Genomic DNA, 20,405 nt, shown 5'->3' with positions numbered 1-20,405 from the left:
ACCCGTCAAAACTTGAAGCGATACAAACAAACGAATTCCATCCAGAATGAGTCAAAATATATGAAAATCGTGCTTGATTTTCAAAAGTTACACTTGAGTCGAAATGATCAAATCAAGCGTGTGCTAGAATAAGGGCGTTAGTCGCATGATCGATTTCTCTTCATCGATCCTCTCTTCTGTGAATAAAGGTGACAAGATGCAAGTTCTTTAGCATTTTTTCACTGCAGACCCCTTGGCAGCGATGCAATCTTGCGTCCCAAGGTGACTAAATGCTAACGAACTTCCATCTTGTCACCTTTATTCACAGACGAGAGGATCGATGAAGAGAAATCGATCATGCGACTCACGCCCTTATTCTAGCACATGCTTGAAATTCACCATACCAAAAACATGTGCAAAATTTAATCCAAATCGAAGATGGTCGAGTTCTGTGACTGACAAGGTGACTGACCGATTTGACATGGAATTCGTCAACAGAAGCGAAGACAGCAAGCCAGGGATGGTATACGCAACGAGGTACGCCTACCGTTCATGTTTTGTAAGTGTGGCTCCCAACGCCGCTAGGCAACCCGTTGGTTGAGTGTTGGAAAACATCAGCGTTTGCTGCCTGGCTTGGCCCGCGTTTCCGACCTGTGCTGTTTGGGCCGACCCGTGTGAGAGATATCATAATATTATATGATTGTTAGGCATGCTTTGTTCCTAGTTAACAGCCGTATACTTACCTTGCAGCAAACCCATCTATTACGGAATATAAAGCGCCGCCTGGAAGAATTGGAGTATGAAAATGCGTTCGCCATTTACGTAATCGACGACAAAGAGATGCGGAAAAGTTTGCTGCTCCACCTTATGGGCCCCGAAAGCTACGACATGATTTGCGATAAAATCGCACCGGACGTGCCTCGAACGAAATCATTATCAAGAAATTGTTGACATCCTGGAGACGTTTTTCAATCCCCACTCGCTGGAGATTAGTAAAAACAGCTTCAAGGATACTGCTTCGCCGGATGAGTCCGTTGCACTGCGACGGATTGCGATAACCTAAAACTTCGGCAAGTATCTGAAAACTGTGCTCCGGAACCAGTTGGTGCCTGGCATCAGGAAGAATGACATCCGGAGCCGGCTGCTGGAAAGACAAGAGCTCACCTTGCAGGACGGTCGCAAAATCGCTGTGCGTATGGAACTGTCGAAGAAAGGTGGGGCTGAAATCGAGGGCAACCAAGGTAAGCTGGAGGTTCACAAAGTGCAGCGCCAACCAGATAAGCGGAGGAAATCGAAGACCAAAATAAACGAAGGGGGGAAGCGTTTCAATCAAGGGGCAGGTGCTACCGTTGTGGTGAAACGTCTCACCTGACAAATGCTTGAAAACACAAGCAAAACGAATGCAAGTTTTGCGGCCTAAAGGAACTCCTTGAAAGAGCGTGCATGAAAAAATCTGGTTTGAAGCCCAGTTACAAACAAAATACGGTGCAAACGAATTTCGTGGACAATTCCGGAAATGACTGTAACGGTGCGTGTGCCTCTGTGCGTGAGCTGTAAACGGTAAAATCCATATCGGGCAGGTTACAGGCAGTTCCTTTTTCGAAAGTGCGATACAAATCTCGTGCGGTATTGCAATGCGAACATTGAAGTGCTCGGGATAATGAACGTGCGTGTCGAATTCTATGGTCGGTCGAGGATTCCATCGGAAAAATCTCTCGTGTTCAAGCTAATTTGCCGCTAAAGAAAGATGTTCATCAATTTCTTACTAAGGTCAACCAAAGCAATTCGGCGACGTCGATTGGGCCGGTGAAGAAATCCCATAATCGGGTGCGTATTTGTGGCGTTTACAAGCAGACTATCAACCCTAATCTGGTGGTGGACAGTCACCCGCTTCCTACGGTGGACGGATTGCTCGCCTCGCTTGCAGGTAGGAAGAAGTTTAGCATAATTGACCTGGTGCAAGCGTACTTGCAGTTGGAAGTCGCTCCAAACGATCGCAAAATTCTGACCCTAAGTGCCTGTGGTACCTTGCACCAATAAACCTTGGTCGACAAGGTAAATACATATCGTTACTGGGTTGAGGGTAACGCAGAATGGGTGCTGCAGATTTAGGGTGCTCTTGTTGCTATGAGCGGGATGCGGAAAAGGCTTGGAAGAGCGATGGAGATTGTGAAGTGTAAAAAATAATGTTAAGCCGTACACGTGTTTGTTGCGTTAAGTGGAATTCCGGATGATGAGGTTATCACAGTACCCATCGTGGTCTTAACCGGCCATCTGCGCCTGCCATCTGGCAGAAACAAATGGAGTCAAAGCTGCAAGGAATTGAAGGTGTCAGTGTGTCTTTGGACGATATTAAGGTGACAGGACCCGATGACAAGACCCACTTGCGCCGATTGGAGGAAGTATTACGCCGGCTGAACGAGGACGGTTTCCGGGTTAACTGGGACAAGTGCGATTTTTTTTGCAGAGAAGATAGAGTTATGGGGATACCTCATCGATGAAGAGGGATTAATAAAATCCAGAAGAAGGTGAAGGCCATCCAAGATATGCAGAGGCCGAAAAACAAGGACGAAGTGCTTCCCTTTGTAAGTCTTATCAACTACTACGTAGTTTTTTCCGGCACCTTAACACCGTTCTTCATCCTCTCAACAAACTGCTGAAGAACGAGGCGTCGTTTGAACGGGGCACGCAATGTTAGAAGTCTTTTCAAGCGGTGAAGGAGCAAATGCAAGCTGAAACCTGTCTCGTACACTATTCCTCGGTATTGTCTTTGGTATTAGGTACCGATGCTTCACCTTAAGAGGTGGGAGCCGTTCTGAGTCACATCTACCCGGATGGCTCGAAGCATCCTATCCAATTCGCTTCCAAAACGATGAATGGTACCCAGCAGGCATATCTAAACGTGGACAAAGAGCATATGGGATAATTTTCGGAATCAAGAAATTATTTCAATTTTTTTACGGCTTTTTTTTTTTGTTACAGACAATTAAGTGACCAAAATTTTCGGGGAACCTGTTATGTCTGCTCTTAGGATGCAACACTACGCAACCTACCTGCAGTCCTTCGATTACGAAATTAGATTTCGTAAGTCGGCCACTTATGCCAACGTCAACGCTTCATCCCGAATTCCATTGACATAAGCGAACCCAGACAATGTGTTTGATGTGCCGGACTTAGTGGAAAAGCACCAGATCGAGACACTTCCACTTACTGCTGCGCAATTGGCCCAGGCAACGGCTGAAGATTCAACGGTGAAGAAATTGATCCAAAGAAATAAGTACGGTGTACTCGTCGAAGGCAAGGACCGATTTGGAATTGACCAGATCGGGTTTGCGATGCAAAAAGGTTGCCCGCTGCTTGGATTCCGGGTGTATGTGCCTGCACCCCTAAAGGAAGCGAGTCCTTGAAGAGCAGCACTCGACGCACTTCGGAGCAACTCGGACCAAGTAACTGGCAAGAAGTTATTGCTGGTGGAACGGAATGGACAGTTCTATTGAAGAGATGATCGCCAGCTGTGTCGAGTGCCAGTCGGTCAGACGTGAATCGGCGAAAATGTCTTCACATTTCTAGGAAACCCCTAATGCGCCGTTTCAAATGGTCCATGTGGACTTTGAGGGACCATTCTTGGATAGATACTAAATGGCCGGAGATTAGAGTGTGTAGTTCAATCACTGCATACAGTACAATTCAGATGTGCCGTGAGATTTTCAGCACCTTTGGAATACCTTCAGTGCTGTCGCTGAGGTGTACGAAGGCCCAGTTCAATGTCAAGCTCTGCAACATACTGTTAACCTACCGAAAGATGATACAATGATACATCCTGCCACCGGTCAATGATCTGCGATGATGATGTTTGGCCGGCTGTTAAGATCGAAAATCGATCTGATGTTTCCGAAGAACGAAGTCGTTGTTTCGAAGAATTATGCAGTGTGAGAATTCAAAGACGGTAATTGTGAACGTGTCTGGAACATTTTATCTGCAGACAAGTGGAAGTTCGGCAGGATTGCTGAGAAGATTGGAAAACTTCATTACACTGTCCGCTTGGATGACGGGTGACAATGCAGAAGGAGTTGGAATAAACGCCGTTAAGCTGGATCAGAGTCGTTCAAGTCGGCTCACAAGGTTTACATGAAGGCTCTTCATTCTGCTAAACAATTCAGCTCGAAGAGTTTGATTAATGTCAGTTGGCTGAACAAAATCCTTGTAAAGTCATTATGTAATTTCTTTATGAATTCTATCAGAATTCATGGATTTCATCCATCTTCATAAGTCCACCGGGTTTTCTCCAGAAATTTAATCAAGATTTTGTCCAGTGATTTAACTAGGAGTTCCTTTAAGAATTCCTTCCGAAAGTATACCTGGGATTTCATCAGGAGTTCCCTTCTTTGAATGTTCTTTGAAGGTTTCCATCAGGAGATCATCACATGTTTCCATCATACATTATTGTAAGGATTCCATCAGGAACTTTATTAAAATTTGCTCCGGGAATTCCATCAGTAGTTCCTCTAGGGATCATGAGTGACTCTAAGGATTTAAACAGTAGTTCACCCAAAAGGTACTCCATAAGTAATTCTTAATTATGAATTCCACGAAGGATTCCGTAAGTAGTTCCTTCAGAGTTTCCATCAGGTTTTCCTGTAGGGATTCCATCGAAAGTTCTTGTAGAGCTTTTATCGGAAGTTTCTATATGGATTCCCTCAAGAGTTCTTTTGGGGATTTCATCAGAAATTTGTGTAGGGATTCCATCAGGAGTTTCATCTGGAATTCCTCCAGGGATTCTATCAGAAGTTCCTATGGGGATTCTATTGGGAGTTCCTTCTGGGATTCCAATAGGAGTTCCTTCAAAGAATACATCATAAGTTCTTCTAGGAATTGCATCAGGAGTTCCTTCAGAGATTCCAAATGGAATTCCTACAGTGGTTCTTTCAAAAGTTCCTCTAGGGTTTCCATAAGAAGTTCCTTCAGAGATTCCACCTGGAATTACTACAGGAATTCTATCAAGAGTTTACGTAATGATTCCATCAATAATTCCTCCAAGTACAACATCAGAAGATCTTCCATGGATTACATCATAAGTTTCTCTAGAGATTTCTTTTATAGATTTCATTAGGAGATTCTGCAGGGATTCCATCAGAAGTTTTTCCATTAGAAATACTTCTAAGATTCCATTAGAAATACTTCTAAGCTTTCATTATGAAATGCTCGTGGGAATCCATCACGAACACCTTCTGGGATTCCATCAGAAGCTCTTCTCTAGGGAACTCTTCAACAGATTTCTCCAGGAATTCTTCCTGAGAGCTTTCCCAAAATTTCTCAAGGGATTTCTCCCAGAATTTATCAAGTGATTGATGCCTCCCGAAATTCCTCAATGAATTGATCTAGAAATTCGTTAAGGGAATTTCTCCAGGAATATCTCCAAGGATTTTTAAGGGATCAGGTATTCCTCCAAATATTTCATCAGATATTTTCTAAAAGGTTTTCACCAGCGGAAATTTTCAAGGGATTCTTCGCGGAATACATCAAGAGATTCCTCCCAAAATCTCTTAAGGAATTAGTCCCGGCATTCCTCAAGATATTCCTTCCGAGATTTTTTAAGGAATATTTTACCAAAAATTTCTCACAAGGATTTAATTAGTAATTAGGGAATCAAACAGTAAATCCTCCAGTGACTCTGAGGAGTTTCTCCAGAGGCTAAAAGAGAAGATTTTTTTTACAGATTTCCCTAAGAATTCCTTCGGTCGTTCTACCAGAAATTTCTTTAAAAAACATCCGCTATGATTTCCACTAAGGATTTTATCTTAAAACCCCTACATAAATCCTTCAGGGATTTCTCTAAGGAATCCACCACAGGTTCCTCCATTGATTCCATTTGGAGCTCGCCCAAGTAATTTCTCAGAATTTTCATTAGGAAAACCTACAAGGATTTCAGCTGAAATCGCATAGGGATTTCACTATAATTTCTATCAGAAACTTCACCAAAAAAACAAAAATCCTCCAGAGATTCTTTCAAAACATTCTGAAAAAAGTCATCCAAGAATTTCACCAAGATGTCCTCCAAGGATCCTATAACATATTTCTCAAGGGAGTCGACCAAAATTTCCTATGAAGATTCCACCAGTAATTCCTTCAAAGACTTCAACATTTGCTCTTATTATTCCACCAGAAATTTTTCAAGAGAGGAATTTCCCTAGGAGTTGTTCCAGGGTTATCACAGGGAATATCACCAGAGTTTTGCCTGAATTTTCACCAGAAAAATCTGTCAGAGTATCGTCAGATGTTCTACCAGGTTCTTCGGGATTTCTCTTCTAATAATTGATTCAGGAATATTAGAAATTCCTCCAAAGAATCAATCAAAAATTTCCAAAGAGGTAAGATTTTTTTTTTTTTTTTTCAAAAAACCAACTACTTTTCCGCGAGATAATCTACCAGGAGTTCTGCGAAGGATCGAACTAGAAATTCTTCCTTTCTCTACTCTACTCTGATAGGTCTTCCATCCGGAAGCTTCTACAAAATTGTAAAAGATTAGGGATCCCACTGATATTTACTCAGAGGATAACACTAAGTATTTCTCTGAATTTCCTGATGGAATCCTTGGAGCAATTCTTAGTGAGATCACTGGAGGAATTCCTTGATAAATCCTTGGAGAAATTCTGGGTAGACTCACTGTAATAATTTTATGGAGTAAATCACTGCAAGTATTTCTGTAATAATTTCTGAACGAATTTCAAGATAAAGCCGTGTACGATTCCCTGAAACAATATCTGGAAGAATGTTTGGATCAAACGCTGTAAGTTTTTATGGAGCAGTCTGAGAAGGAATTCTTAAACAAATTACTAGAAGAATCACACTTATTGATAGGAATTTTATTTCCTGGTGGAAATTTATAGCGGATTTTTTTTATTGGATCCCTGTAGTAATTTCTTGGGAGGGATTTCTAAAGCAATATCTTTAGGAATTTCTGAAGGAAAAGAAGTCTGAAAGAATTTGATTAGAAATTCCTGAAGTTTCACTGGGAAAAAAAACAGAAAAATATCTCTGGTGGAATTCTTGAAGGTTGCATGGGAAGAATCCCTTGGGAAGTTTTTGGATAAATCTCCAGAGGAATCGGTAAAAAAATACAGGAAAGAATCGCTGAAGAACTCCTAGAAGAATAACTGCAGGAATTTTGGAAGAAATAAGTAAATGAAAAACCGAATTTAGTTCTATACCTATTCTTTCTATTAGAGTTTGTATCATTTGACAGATTCGCGTAATTCGACCTCAACTGTAAGGCCGTGTTCAGTGTCGTGTATACTAGACTCGACTTGAAGAAATCCATTGTATGCACACATGAGCAATAATGCAATAGGTACATGGTATAAAACTGATTTACATTGAGAGAAAACAGAGAGGTCAAGTTTCCACGGAATTTAAATCTGCCCAGTCTTCCCTACACAATGAAAATTAAAATATATATTATGTATAAAAATGCAGGATTTATTATGACGTCATCTTTCCTTCTCTCAGAAGATAGAGCAGTTCAACGAACTAGTTCAACAAAGCAGAGTCATGCTGAAGGTATCTGGGTTCGATTCCCGGTCGGTCCAGCACCTTTTCTTAATGGAAATTTCCGTGACTTCCCTGGGCATTGAGTATCATCGTACCTGCCACACTTGGCAAAGAAAGCTCTCATTCAGTCAATTCAACTCTCATTCAGAAAGCTAATCCAGCCTCTCGGACGTTGAGTGTTGTAAGAGTCACATTGGAAAAGTTATGACTGATTCTAATCTAAGTTCGATATTTGATGACCTATGATTGTAATTCAGCGAAATTGATAGGATGACTATGAATGCAAGCATCTTTGAAGATTTCTTCGTATTGACATACATACCTACCCAAGCCAATCGAATGTCTCTAAATCCAGTGCCTTCGAAGTACGCTGCAACAATGATGTTCTCTGTCCATATTCTTGACAATGACCCTCTTGTCACAACCTCGGTTGATTAGCTGCCCGACTAAGCAATCAAGTTGCAGCAGTCTGTCATTGTGATCTTTGCAAACTACAATCGCATTACTCATTCTCGATAGAACTCTGTCGCTTGCAAGATTGATTGTCCTCGCTGAGATTAGTTTCGTTTAAATAATTCTGCACGGATCATAACTAATATTAAATGGTTCATTCTCATCTCAAGCTAGAACTCTACCAAGTGCCAACGATAGTTCTACTCGTAATGTCAGTCAGTCCTCCAAAGATTAATAAATGTCATTAGCTTTGTTTTTGCCAGCAGTTCTTGTACATATTTTCAGTTTTCCAACGCGCTGCACAAAATTTATCGTTTCAGCCACAACCATTAATAAGCTTCAACCAAACCACCAGTACCCTCTCGTGGTACTTCCGTGAAAAAGTTCCCTACATCCGCACCGTGCTCTGCTTGGCGCACTTGAGGTGGAATTTATGACAGCTAATCATTGGCATTAGATTCAATTAATTGTTGCCCTCTACGGACACCCCTTGGCGCAGGCAACATAAACCAGAGGTTCCCTACCTTATTAGAATCGTGGCGTTCTGTCCGAATTTCTGGGAATGGCGCGGCGTACCATTAGAGGCCGCAGAAAACTTAGATGGGGTAAAAGGTAGGAAAAAGTCCACGGTAGTCTATGTAGGGGTAAACGAAATGCACATGTGGAAAAAATAGATCAATTTCAATTTTCAGTTAGCGAAAAAAAAAATTGGAAAACCAGAAAGTTCATGATCATGATTTGAACATATGAAACTGATGCTGTTGGTTGTAACTTGTAAAAGTTTTCCAAAATTATTATCTGATTTCCGAAGTCGTTGTAAATCTATTTGCTGTGCAGGTGGAGAATTAATACAGCGCACAAGGGCGCCGCGGCACATAGTTTGGGAAGCATTTCCATAAACGATTATGATGGGAATAGATCTTGGCATCTTCGTGATCTCGCGGGAAGATGATCTTATAATTGGACGACGACAAATCCAGTCCAAATGTGGACCGTTGCCGATTGCAATCGTGCAGCAGGTGCCACTTGCTAATATGGTTGGTCATAAGGTTACCGCTGAGGGAGCTCTCTTATGTAGATTTACGATCATCTTTGACGAGATGGAGGATCTTCAGCCGCGTGGAATGTGCATTGACACGATCACCTCGTGCGATTCGAATCGCTGTGAAATATGATCTGAATTAGCACTGAATGATTATTATTGCATGTGCCTTTGTTCTACCATTCGATAATGGGCAATTATGGCACCTTTTAAGTGGATCCTGGTATCTTTAGGAAGAATAAAAAAGTGAAGTCAAGTCTGTTCTCTGCAAAGAATATAAAGTTTATAGGTAATCCGAAGTCTATACATTTTAGGCAGCATCAAGTGGAACGTGCGCTCTACTTTCAAAACCCATTTGAATTCATTTATCAAACGATGATTGATGGTGGTCTGTAGCTCACAATACTATTGAGTTAAAGTCAAACCTCCGCGAGTCGATATTGTTAGGACCGTCGACTAATGGAATTATCGAGTCATACACACTCAATCTGTTCGGTAAAAATAACTGGGTTTTGGAACTACCGAAAAAGTCAGTAAACTAAAAAAAATGTCAGAAATCGAAAAACAGAGATTTTTCACTGAAATTTTTCAGAGAGCTTTCTTTTCATATCATATATCGATAAAAAATAAAACATGGTGAAAATTGCTTTCCAATTACGCGTGGCGACCGTTTTCATTTTACTGACTTTTTCGGTAGTTCCAAAACCCAGTAAAATTTTACCGACCCCAGTAATTTAATCTAAGTGTGTAGACCAAATATTATTCAGAAAGCTGGCATGTTCAAACGCATCATAGTAATGAGTTAAATTAATGATTTAATGAATTCAGAATGGTTCCACGAGCCGATATCTAGAGGTAGAGCATCGACTCATAGAGGTTTGACTGTAGTAAGATTGAAATCTCTCTTACTAGGTGGGCACTCGGCTAAGATCATGTAGTGGCTCGCACACCTGGTCAAGATACTGTTTAGTTATTTGCAGCGCTTGCATTGCGTTAGGATTATCGTATCTTAAATTATTTACCCTCGTAAAAGCTTCTTCTTCTTCTTGGCATTAACGTCCTCACTGGGACAAACCTGCTTCTCAGCTAAGTGTTCAATGAGCACTTCCACAGTTGTTAACTGAGATTTGCCATTTTCGCATTCGTATATCGAGTGACAGGTATGATGATACCATATGCACAGGGAAGTCAAGGAAATTTCCATTACGAAAAGATTCTGGACCAACCGGGAATCGAACCCAGATACTTTCAGCAAGGCTTTGCTTTGTAGCCGCGGACTCTAACTACTCGGCTAAGGAAGGCCCCGCCCACTGTTACTTTAACATGTCCCAGGAGATTCAATGATTTTATCATTCTAATATTGTTTTTCAAGTAAAGTAAAAAAGATTTCGAATGATGTATTCAGATATGAACACTTCAACCTCTTTTTACGACCGCTAGTCGTAAAAAATAGGGTTATAGTTATGTTTTTGGAAAAAAAAATGCAACTCCAGGCGTGGCAATACTGATCCTAGATGTTCGGCAAAGATAAGGCAAGGATGGAAAACTTTCCAAAATGGCCATTTAAATTACATATTCTTGTAATAGATGGCAACACTGCTTGATTGTTAGGAAAAAAGCCAATCATATAGGGGTGTTATATGCAGATACCAATAAATTTTAGAAATAACGATACCGAATGTTTACCAAAGTTGAAGAAAGTGTTGCATAGAATTAAGAGAAGTTCAAAACCAAAAAACTTGAGTGAACATAGAACAAAGAATGCTCAGTAATATTGGGATACTCTTTAACTGTATTCCAGTTTTTCATGAAGGGTTAAAAATTATATTGTAACTGGCAATACTGCTCAAGTAAAATCAATTAAACTCAATACATCAAATGTTCTACACTTTATTTAAGTCGAATCTTGAACAAAGTTTATATATGCATTTTATGTTACAAATTGCGTTCAGGAAAGCGAAACAAAACCATTATTTACGCTGGCAACACTGATTAAAAATGGCACGAATAAGCGAAGTCAGGTCTCCTATAAGGCACATTATGAGGGCATCATAGGAGACATAAGGCATATGAGATTTTATCAATCTGGTGGTTTGTTCAATATCTCATATGCGTTAATAGATACACAGTACTGACTTCTTTGAAGTTTCAATACTCCATACGAACAACCATGAGGAGTTGAGGATCATCGTTTCAGTTAAGTACTTGGACGGTAGGGGCGCCTTTTCGAATCTACACTATATGAACCTTCAGGGATGAGAATATAACATTAGGAACATATGATATCTCTTGATCCTTTTGATTTAAAAGGTTGATAACTTGGTAAGAGTTGTTTAATAGCTCAAAAGCTGACATACGATGGTCGTTCAGATGCGGAATTCCGCCTCCAGCAAGTGCTAGTGAGTTGAAACATTTGTTTTGTGGATATCCCAGAAACCTAACCACTTATATTTGCAGCAAAGTTGTTCAGTTACTCTAGTTAATCTTCGAACCTGTTGATTCAAAAACATGCCAATGGTATAAGTAAGCCTGAAACTTTTGTTTTGCTGATATTTCAGAAGTCTGACCAATTAGAAAGATGGTGTCTTCAGCAAAGTTGTTCAGTTGCTCAAGGACTATCATTATTTGTGCCAAGAAATTCAAGATTTCATAACACAGCATTGGTGAACATGAAACTTTTGTTTTGCAGATATCAGTAACCTGTTCACTTAGAAAAGTTATTGAGTAGCTCAAGGAATGATAGCTCAAGAGCCATGAGATTCAAAATTTTTCCACCAGATGGCACTCGTGCTCTCCTTGCTCTTTTCATTGCCCACAGATGGGTCCGTAGTACGATGAATTGTTACGGAATTGCCTATTTTGTTTGAGGAATGTCTGAGTTTGAAGCGTGAATAACTGGGTAAACCAACTTGCTCGTGTTTGCACTCTATACTCGGAGCAGTTGATTGAGATTTGTGAAATTGGCACTTAGGGTAAGCGTTCCCTTAGTTGTGGGTGTTCCTATAGTTGCGGTAGTGTCGTTTTCACTGATTTTATTACAATAGCCACAGAACCGACACTGCCAATCGACGTATTCGCTTGTTGATACCCGGAATAGTTAAAAGAGTTTTAAATTGCTTTAAAACTGATGAAATATCACTAAAATTACTAAAACTTTTCTTACTTGTACCAATAGTTGCGGTAAAGTGTTCCTATCGTGGAGGATCCTATAAAAAACAACGGATACCGCAACTATAGGAACACAAATTAAAAATATACCACAACTAAAGGAACAGTGTACCAATAGTGGAGGTATTATTTTTCACTGACATGCCGTGGATTACTGCGATGAAATATTTTTTCTCATTAAGTCAATAGTCGTTACTTCCCGTTACAATATTAACATGTACATTAATTACGCTTTTTTAATTTAGGCGGTTAAATGAAATTCAATCGTGCTTAGTACCTCCACTATTGGTACATCTATCCTACCTGTTTATTAGAATTACCTGTTCCTACGCTTGGTACGGGTTCTTGAACCTCTTGCTTTAACGTCCTTGCGTTATCTACGTCAGAAGCTCTCAATCTATCGCTGATGTTTCCAGTCAACCTGGTCCACAGTTGTAACTCCATGTATTTGGCTTCAATGCACTTTCGTCCCCAGCGCACCAGTTTGTAGCAATGCCTGCACGTCTGTTGTTGATTCTTATACGTGACTAACGTGAATTCACCGCAAATGCTGATGTACGACGGTATGGCAGAATGATAATTTCACATTAAATTTCGTCTCCGTACCGCTCCAAAGCTTGTTTAATAATCGAATTTTCCGATTGCGGTTAGATATCATGAATCCTTACCGTTATTGCTTCATTCTCCATGTATACAATTATTGCATACTTGATTTTCTCGAGCGTGATCTCGTGTTTTACATCGTTTTTGTCCGCAACTGTCTTCGCTTGTTTTTGTCGCAACAGATTGACATTCCAGGAATACCAAGGATTTCCCCGTATGAAGTGATTGAACAGACAAAAATTGTATTTTAAGATTGTGATGGATGAAACGTACAATCGTGACCAGTGGGACGGATTGGGGTTTTAGGAGGAAAGATGAAACTCACGCCTTCAATTGTGATTTTACGTAAAAATGATGTTCTACAAAGTTGTTCCTATTATAAAAACAATTTTTTTTTGGTTGGAGCGAAAATTAGGGTGGCCCTTTACCTTTAAAAGGTAATAATAAAAACTTTTTTATTTTAAGGAATATTGGTACAGTTTGTTCTACAAAGTTGAAGATCAGAAAATTTTAAGCTGATTTGACCAAAAAAGTTTTTTTCTAGCTCTAGCCGTTTTAGAGCATTTTTCGCTATTGATGTATTTGAGGCAAACAAAAAGTTTTTGCATGATAATAATTTCCTTTCGGTTTCACATATGAATAACAAAGTACTTTATTTCATCTTCTATCCATATAAATAAAAATGAAGAGGTGTTTGTATGTCACGAAATGGCTTGAGAACGGGTCAACAAATTAACGCGAGTTTTTCACTGTTGCATTTCACAAGGGATGTGACGTGTTCGTGTGAGGAAAAAATTCGGAAAAGTCTTCGAAATAATCGGGAGAATGGGAGAACACTAAGGGGTCATTTTGTATGGTGGATTTATTGACGTTTTCCAACAGCCTACTTGATGGCAAGACGCAGTTTGCCGGGACCACTAGTATTCATATAAAAGTACTTGTGAATAGGGTAGATGTACCAATAGTGGAGGTACTAAGCACTATTGAACTTGATTCAACCGCCTAAATTCAAGAAGCGCAATTAATGTACATGTTAATCTTGTAACGGGAAGCAACGACCATTGACATGATGAGAAAAAATATTTCATCGCAGTAATTCACGGTATGTCAGTGAAAATTAATACCTCCACTTTTGGTACACTGTTCCTTTAGTTGCGGTATATTTTTAATTTGTGTTCCTATAGTTGCGGTATCCGTTGTTTTCTTATGGGATCCTCCATTATAGGAACACTTTACCGCAACTATTAGTACAAGCAAGAACAGTTTTAGCAATTTTTGTGATATTTCATAAGTTTTAAAGCAATTTGAACGCTCTTTTCAACTATTCCGTGTATCAACAAGCCAATACGTCGATTGGCAGTGTCGGTTCTTTGGCTAATGTAATAAAATCAGTAAAAACGGCACTACCGCAACTATAGAAACACCCACAACTAAGGGAACACTTGCCCTATATTCAAAGGAGGTCAGCAATAAAAATAAGGAAAATAGTCTTCTAAATATCTTTTAAATTTAGCTCACGGTTGACTTTCATGTTATGTCATCCTCCTAAACTTTCGAACACTTTTGTTATGGGATTCACCAGCATCATTGGGAAGCATTCTGATTGGAAGTAACGAATTTTTAATTACTGGAAATCCGTTTACAAGTAATTTGTGCTTCGTAGGAGATAAAGCGTACCTGAAACGGTTGATTATTAGAGTATGATTTATGATTACGATGCTGACTTTACAGGCCAGATTAAGGAACCATTTGCATTATTTGATACGTAGAGATATTTTAGCAGATGCTCAAAAACTGTTTTTAACAGTTATGTACTTATGATCCAGTCAGCCGAAGAATAATACAATTTTTATTCATATTTTAAGCTGAAAAAAGCTATGATTATACCAACGAAATTTTTCTATTTCCCCTACTCTATAAACCCATAAAATGTTATTTTTTGACATAAAAAAGTCTTTATCTCTTCTTCAGAAAAAATGTTTTAATATTCTTTTTCTTAGCATTAAGTTCCAACTGGAACAGATCATGATTCTCAGGTTACTGTTTTTAAGCGCACTTCCACAGTTATTAACTGAGAGTTTTCTTTGTCATATTTGTCATTTTGCCTTCGTATATCGTATGTATTAGTATCGATAATACATTATGTCTATGAAAGTAAATTAAATTTTCATCACAAAAAGTTTCTTGTATCTATTCGTTTCAATTAGCTATATCTTGTATGTTTGCGTTTCAATTAGCTCTTTAAGTGATGGGAAGGCAACTTTCTGACAAAACATCAAATAAAAAAAAATAATACACAAAAAAACTATTTTTAAAGGGCCACCCTACATCAATAGCAAAAAATGCTCTGAAACGGTCAATTCTTGAGCTAGAAATAGTTATTTATGCAACAAGATGCAAAATGAAGATTTTTTCAGCACGAGTCGTACATTTATCCAACGAGGCTTGCCGAGTTGGATAAATACGACGAGTGCTGAAAAAATCGAGTTTTGCAACGAGTTGCATACAACATTTTTTGCTATTACGAAAATGCCGTTTCAGTTGGATTATTTCTATTAGCACAAACATATATCAAGACTACCCACATGGGTATCCTTGCGTAGTATCGTCTCAGTATTTTTTCATCACGTAGGCTGTGATACACAGCAGTGGTATGACTGTCACAAATTTTCACATTTGCGTCGATACCATATTGATTGAAACGCTATGGCTATTCGAAGACTGACCAGGTAGGAAGCCAAAAGTAATATTTAATCATATTATAAATACTGCTGCTTTTCATGTGCCAAAAGGCCAAACGAACCGTCTCGTGAAGCATCAGACTTGTTTGGAAGTAAAATAGCTGACTCGACGTCCGCTGAACGTTCTGATTCCATACCAGAAAGACCTGAGTAAGATCCGGATCGCCCAGCAAAAGTGTAATCTAAACCTGTAGACATTGAAGTAATCGCATATGAAGAGATTCCGATACCTAATTGACGACACCAAAAACAGAACTGAAATGTGCTACTTTTCAGCATCGATAACAGTGCTGAAAAGTAGCACTTTTCGATACTGTTTCTTTTGTTAGAAAAAGTAGGCCGTTATGCTGTTCACCCTCTTGATGAAAAGTAGGGTGATATGCAACGGAAGAGCAAAAAAAACTTTTTTGGTCAAATCAGTTCAAAATTTTCTGATCTTCAACTTTGTAGAATATTCCTTATTCCAATATTCCTTAAAATAAAAAAGTTTTTATTGCTATCTTTTTTTTACAAAGGGCCACCCTAATTTTCGTTCCGACCAAAAAAATTGTGCTTATAATAGGAACAACTTTGTAGAACATCATTTTTACGTAAAATCACATTTGAAGGCGTGAGTTCCATCTTTCCTCCTAAAACCCCAATCCGTCCCACTGTGCATTGTAACCTAATCGATTACAATAGTATTGATTCGTGGTCCATTGGAGGTGAGCTAATATGGCGGTACGGCCATTGTTTTCACGTGTTGTGTTGATGTCTGTATTGACTGGCAACATAATAGCTTCACTTTATAACTCCGAACAATTGCAAAAGCGTGCAATCCCGCTGGCTGCCAAAGCGTAACTGTTTAAAGTAGCATTCTCCAAATTATTCCTTTTTTTTTCTAAAACATAATTTTTGTATGACCATAACTTCATGAATACTCAACTGTGTATGCAACAAATTTAACTGAAAATACTTTAGATTTATTTATTTAACAATGAACTACCGAAAAATATTATTTCTAATAAAAAAAAAACAAATTTCTTTGGATTATTCAAATTTTTTTGTCTGGAATTTCGTTTACCTATTTAACTGCAGTATACAAAGCTTTTTTCTAAAACTATGAGTTGACTAGTGAATAGATTTTTTAGACATGTTTTTTTAACATACTTAATTTAAACAAAACAATTGCATAGACCTTCTTGAAAGTTTAGCAAATTAGAAAAACATGATTCAGCATCAGCGATAAGATTTTATCCGCCAAATACTTAATATTTTTCGATTAGAAAAATGATGTTTTTGTGAAGCTTTTGTTTAATAACAAAGTCAAATCCAATTTTAGTTTTAACACAACTAAATAACTTCAGTAACATGATCAACAAATTTCAAATCGATTGAGTTATAATGAAAAAAAGATGAGTTTTTTTTAGTAAAATGGAAAAGTGTAGTAAGAGGGTTTTGCGTCGTCCGATTGATTTTGCTGACGGTTTCGCGCGTGTTTTCGTCGCCGGAGATTTTTTTTTCCTGTTTTGGAGCGTCTTGCTGGGTACGTATTTGGGAAGGCTCAAGCAAGACGGTTTATTTTCGGGACGCCAAGAAGTTTTGCTGTCAGTTTCAGTTTTGTGTTCAATCGAGAATGGATTACCAACTGGTGAGTTTGTTTCATACTTATGATAACACATATTTTCTTGAAAGCGTAACTTTTATGTAATATTAAAACAAACTTTGTATGGTTTGTCACTATAGGTGTCGGCATTATGCTTTTTTCTTATACAATTTGAATATACATATATATTTCTCTTTTTGACATTATTAAAAATTATCTTTTGAATTGTTCGACATTGTGAATGTTGACGTATTTTCTAAAACTTCTACCATATCGAGACAAAATGCACAGTAATACTCATATGTAATTTTTAAAACAAACTATGTATGGTTCGTCACTACAAGTGTCGGCATTATTCCTGTTCCATATAAGTTAAAATATATACATGTAATTTTCAGTTTTCGTCATTAATAAAAACGTCTTTTGAATTGTTCGACATTATAGATGTTGACGTATTTTTTCCAAAAACTTCTCGAGACAAAAATTCAAAACTAGCTTTAAATACAAGTCGTATATTTCCCCCTTGTCCATGGATCGCATCATCGACCAGAGGTGACTCCCAGATCTTTTCCTCCCTCACTAATAAACACCCTTCCCGTGGTGATTGTGGAGATGCAGAGGTATTCTCGGTCTCTAGAAGCAACAAGCATTACACCCTAACATTCCTTCCCCATCCCAACTGACTGTAAGGACTTGGCCGGCGCCGTTATTGATCAATAATATTAGATCTGCTAAAATTGCACTTCGAGAGTAAGCGGAAACTCCCATCCCTTATTCATTTGGATCGTAGTGCAATTCTTACCAGTTCCGATCAATCACGGAGTAGCAACCAGTGACATGTACAGTCAGTCTATGCTATGCTATGCTATGCTAAAATGGAAAAGTGTAGTAAGAGGAAAAAATTGTAGAGAACTACTTTTAATAAAGACTAGTTTTGATATTTGAAAAATTTGATGTTCCAGGGGAAGAGCAACAATTTTCGACCCATTCATACGTTTTAAAAAGACAATTTACACCGTCTTCAGCCAAAGGCTGCACAGACTGAACAATCACGAACATTAAGCAACGGACAACACATACCACCCAGTGGCTCAGTGATGAATTTTTCGTTTGACGAAAAGTTTCCACCGACTGTAGCGGGAATCGAACCCACGCTTCGTGGCACAATACGCCTAAACGACTGACGCCGCTAACCACAAGGCCACGAAGCCCACTTCGAACGGCCTTCGGCATTTCGGCCTACTTAGAATGAAAATCCTGAAATTGGCACAGATTTCATTTCTTAAAAGTCGAAAATTAGTGCTTTTCCTCCACAAACTTTTCATAAATTTAGTTTTGAATAGAATGACGCCAACATTTTAAAATTGGTTGGAAATTGACAAAGTTATGTAGACTCACATGAATGCCATATTTTTTAACTAAAAATATCATCTTCAAGACCTAATATTTTGAGTTTTCTCTGTTATATAGATTTGAATTCTGATAGTGGTTTTGAAATCTTTTGAAAAGTAAGCCGCACATTTACATTTACATTTTTACATTGAAAAGTTTAAACACATAGCAGATGATAAGATAAAAATGGATCTTTTTTATATTCCCTTCATTTGCGATATTTTTAACGGGATGGGGAGGGGTTACATAAAAGAAAAATTCATATATGTATCAGCCTTATTGATTTTTTTCTCTTCATCTTCGATTGTATTCTTTTTTTCTTGATTTAATTCGATTTTTTGTGCATCAATTCGTTTCTGGTCAATTCTTTTTGGTTTTAATTGATTATTTTTGATTAATTTTTGTATTATTAGATTCTTCTCTGTTAGATTCAACTCTATTTGTTTTTCTTTTCGAACCAAATCATTTCTCCCCGATGTCTTATTTTATTCTCATTTCTTGAAGTGGATTGATGTTTATTATTTGAATTCCATTCGATTATATTTGATTCCATTTGGTTTTGGTCGGTTTCATTGGATTGTTTTTGATTTTATTCGATATTTATCAAATCTATTGGAATTTTGTTAATTCCATTTGTTTCTTTTCCATTATGGTGGAGTTTAGTGGATTATCTATCATAAATATTCGATTCGATTTTTAGATTTTCTTAGGTTTGATAAGATTCCTTTCGATTTTATTCGTTTCCAAACAATTTTTTTTCGAAACCCTTTGCAATTTCAAGCATTTTTTTTTTTTTTTTTTTTCAATTGGAGTAGACAAACCAATATTTAAACTGTGCGTGTTTTTCACCTTATTAGCAAGGTTTTGGGATTTTTCGCTATTGATTAATAATAATATATGTGTTCCTCTCTCAACGTAATCATGTAGGTTATTAGAATCAATATAACTCTGGGACAAAAAGAAGAGTGATGCCTTAATGATTCATGTTCCTACTCATTATCTCAATGATAATTCTCAAACGATCGCAACATTAGACGACGGTTTCTACAATTACCAACGCTGTGATTAAAGACAAATGACGCCCTTGTACTTGAATTAGCTTACAATGGCATCCAAGGAATTTGTTTCAATCAACGGCAATAGGAAGCGAACTTTATCAATGTGACTGGATGGGTAAGTAGATATGCCGTGCCAACCATTGTGGAGTGAACAAAAAAGTCAAGATGATCTTGATGTCATCGTTGGATCGTCAGCGCCAGTAGCATAACAACCGTCACTATCCACCTGTCTCACTGGCCTGTAGCCGGACGAAATGGGAGTCGTGAAAAATTGGGTTCTCTGCGGCACGGCTTAATTGTTCCGATGAGTTATCTCCGTTGGCTTATTTGAATGAATCAGTTGGCGCTCGGTTGTCGGCTTACCAACTGGAATCAAGCTGTGCTGTGCATCGCACAGTGGTATTTACCATAGGGCAAAAATCTAGAAAAGAGTAGCTTTTTTGTTTTCCCCCTTTGTCTTTTCATGGAACAGTTTTAATCAGATTCCACTTTGTTCAATCATTTGATTCAATTGTTCATATAAAAAATCAAAATCAGTGGAAGACATGATACTAGAAGTAGGATAATTTTCTGTTGGGATGTTCCAAGGATAAAGAGACGAAATAGAAGCTATCTGCGACGACACAAGTAGGGGTATTTCTATTTGATTTGAAACAATTCGAACGATTACCCATAGGAAGAAAACTGCTATAGGAAGAACTGAAATTACCTGTGCACAGTTCGAACGAAACGTGTAAATTTCTGAGACATATAATGCACATAATTGGAGCGTGGAATATCATGGATATTTACATGATATGTCATGTAAACTTCAATTATATGTCATGTAATCTAGC

This window comes from Aedes aegypti, chromosome 2 (genome assembly GCF_002204515.2).
Source record: "Aedes aegypti strain LVP_AGWG chromosome 2, AaegL5.0 Primary Assembly, whole genome shotgun sequence".
Taxonomy (NCBI): domain Eukaryota; kingdom Metazoa; phylum Arthropoda; class Insecta; order Diptera; family Culicidae; genus Aedes; species Aedes aegypti.
The sequence above is the reverse complement of the archived record's forward strand: the minus strand, read 5'-3'. Positions refer to the sequence as shown.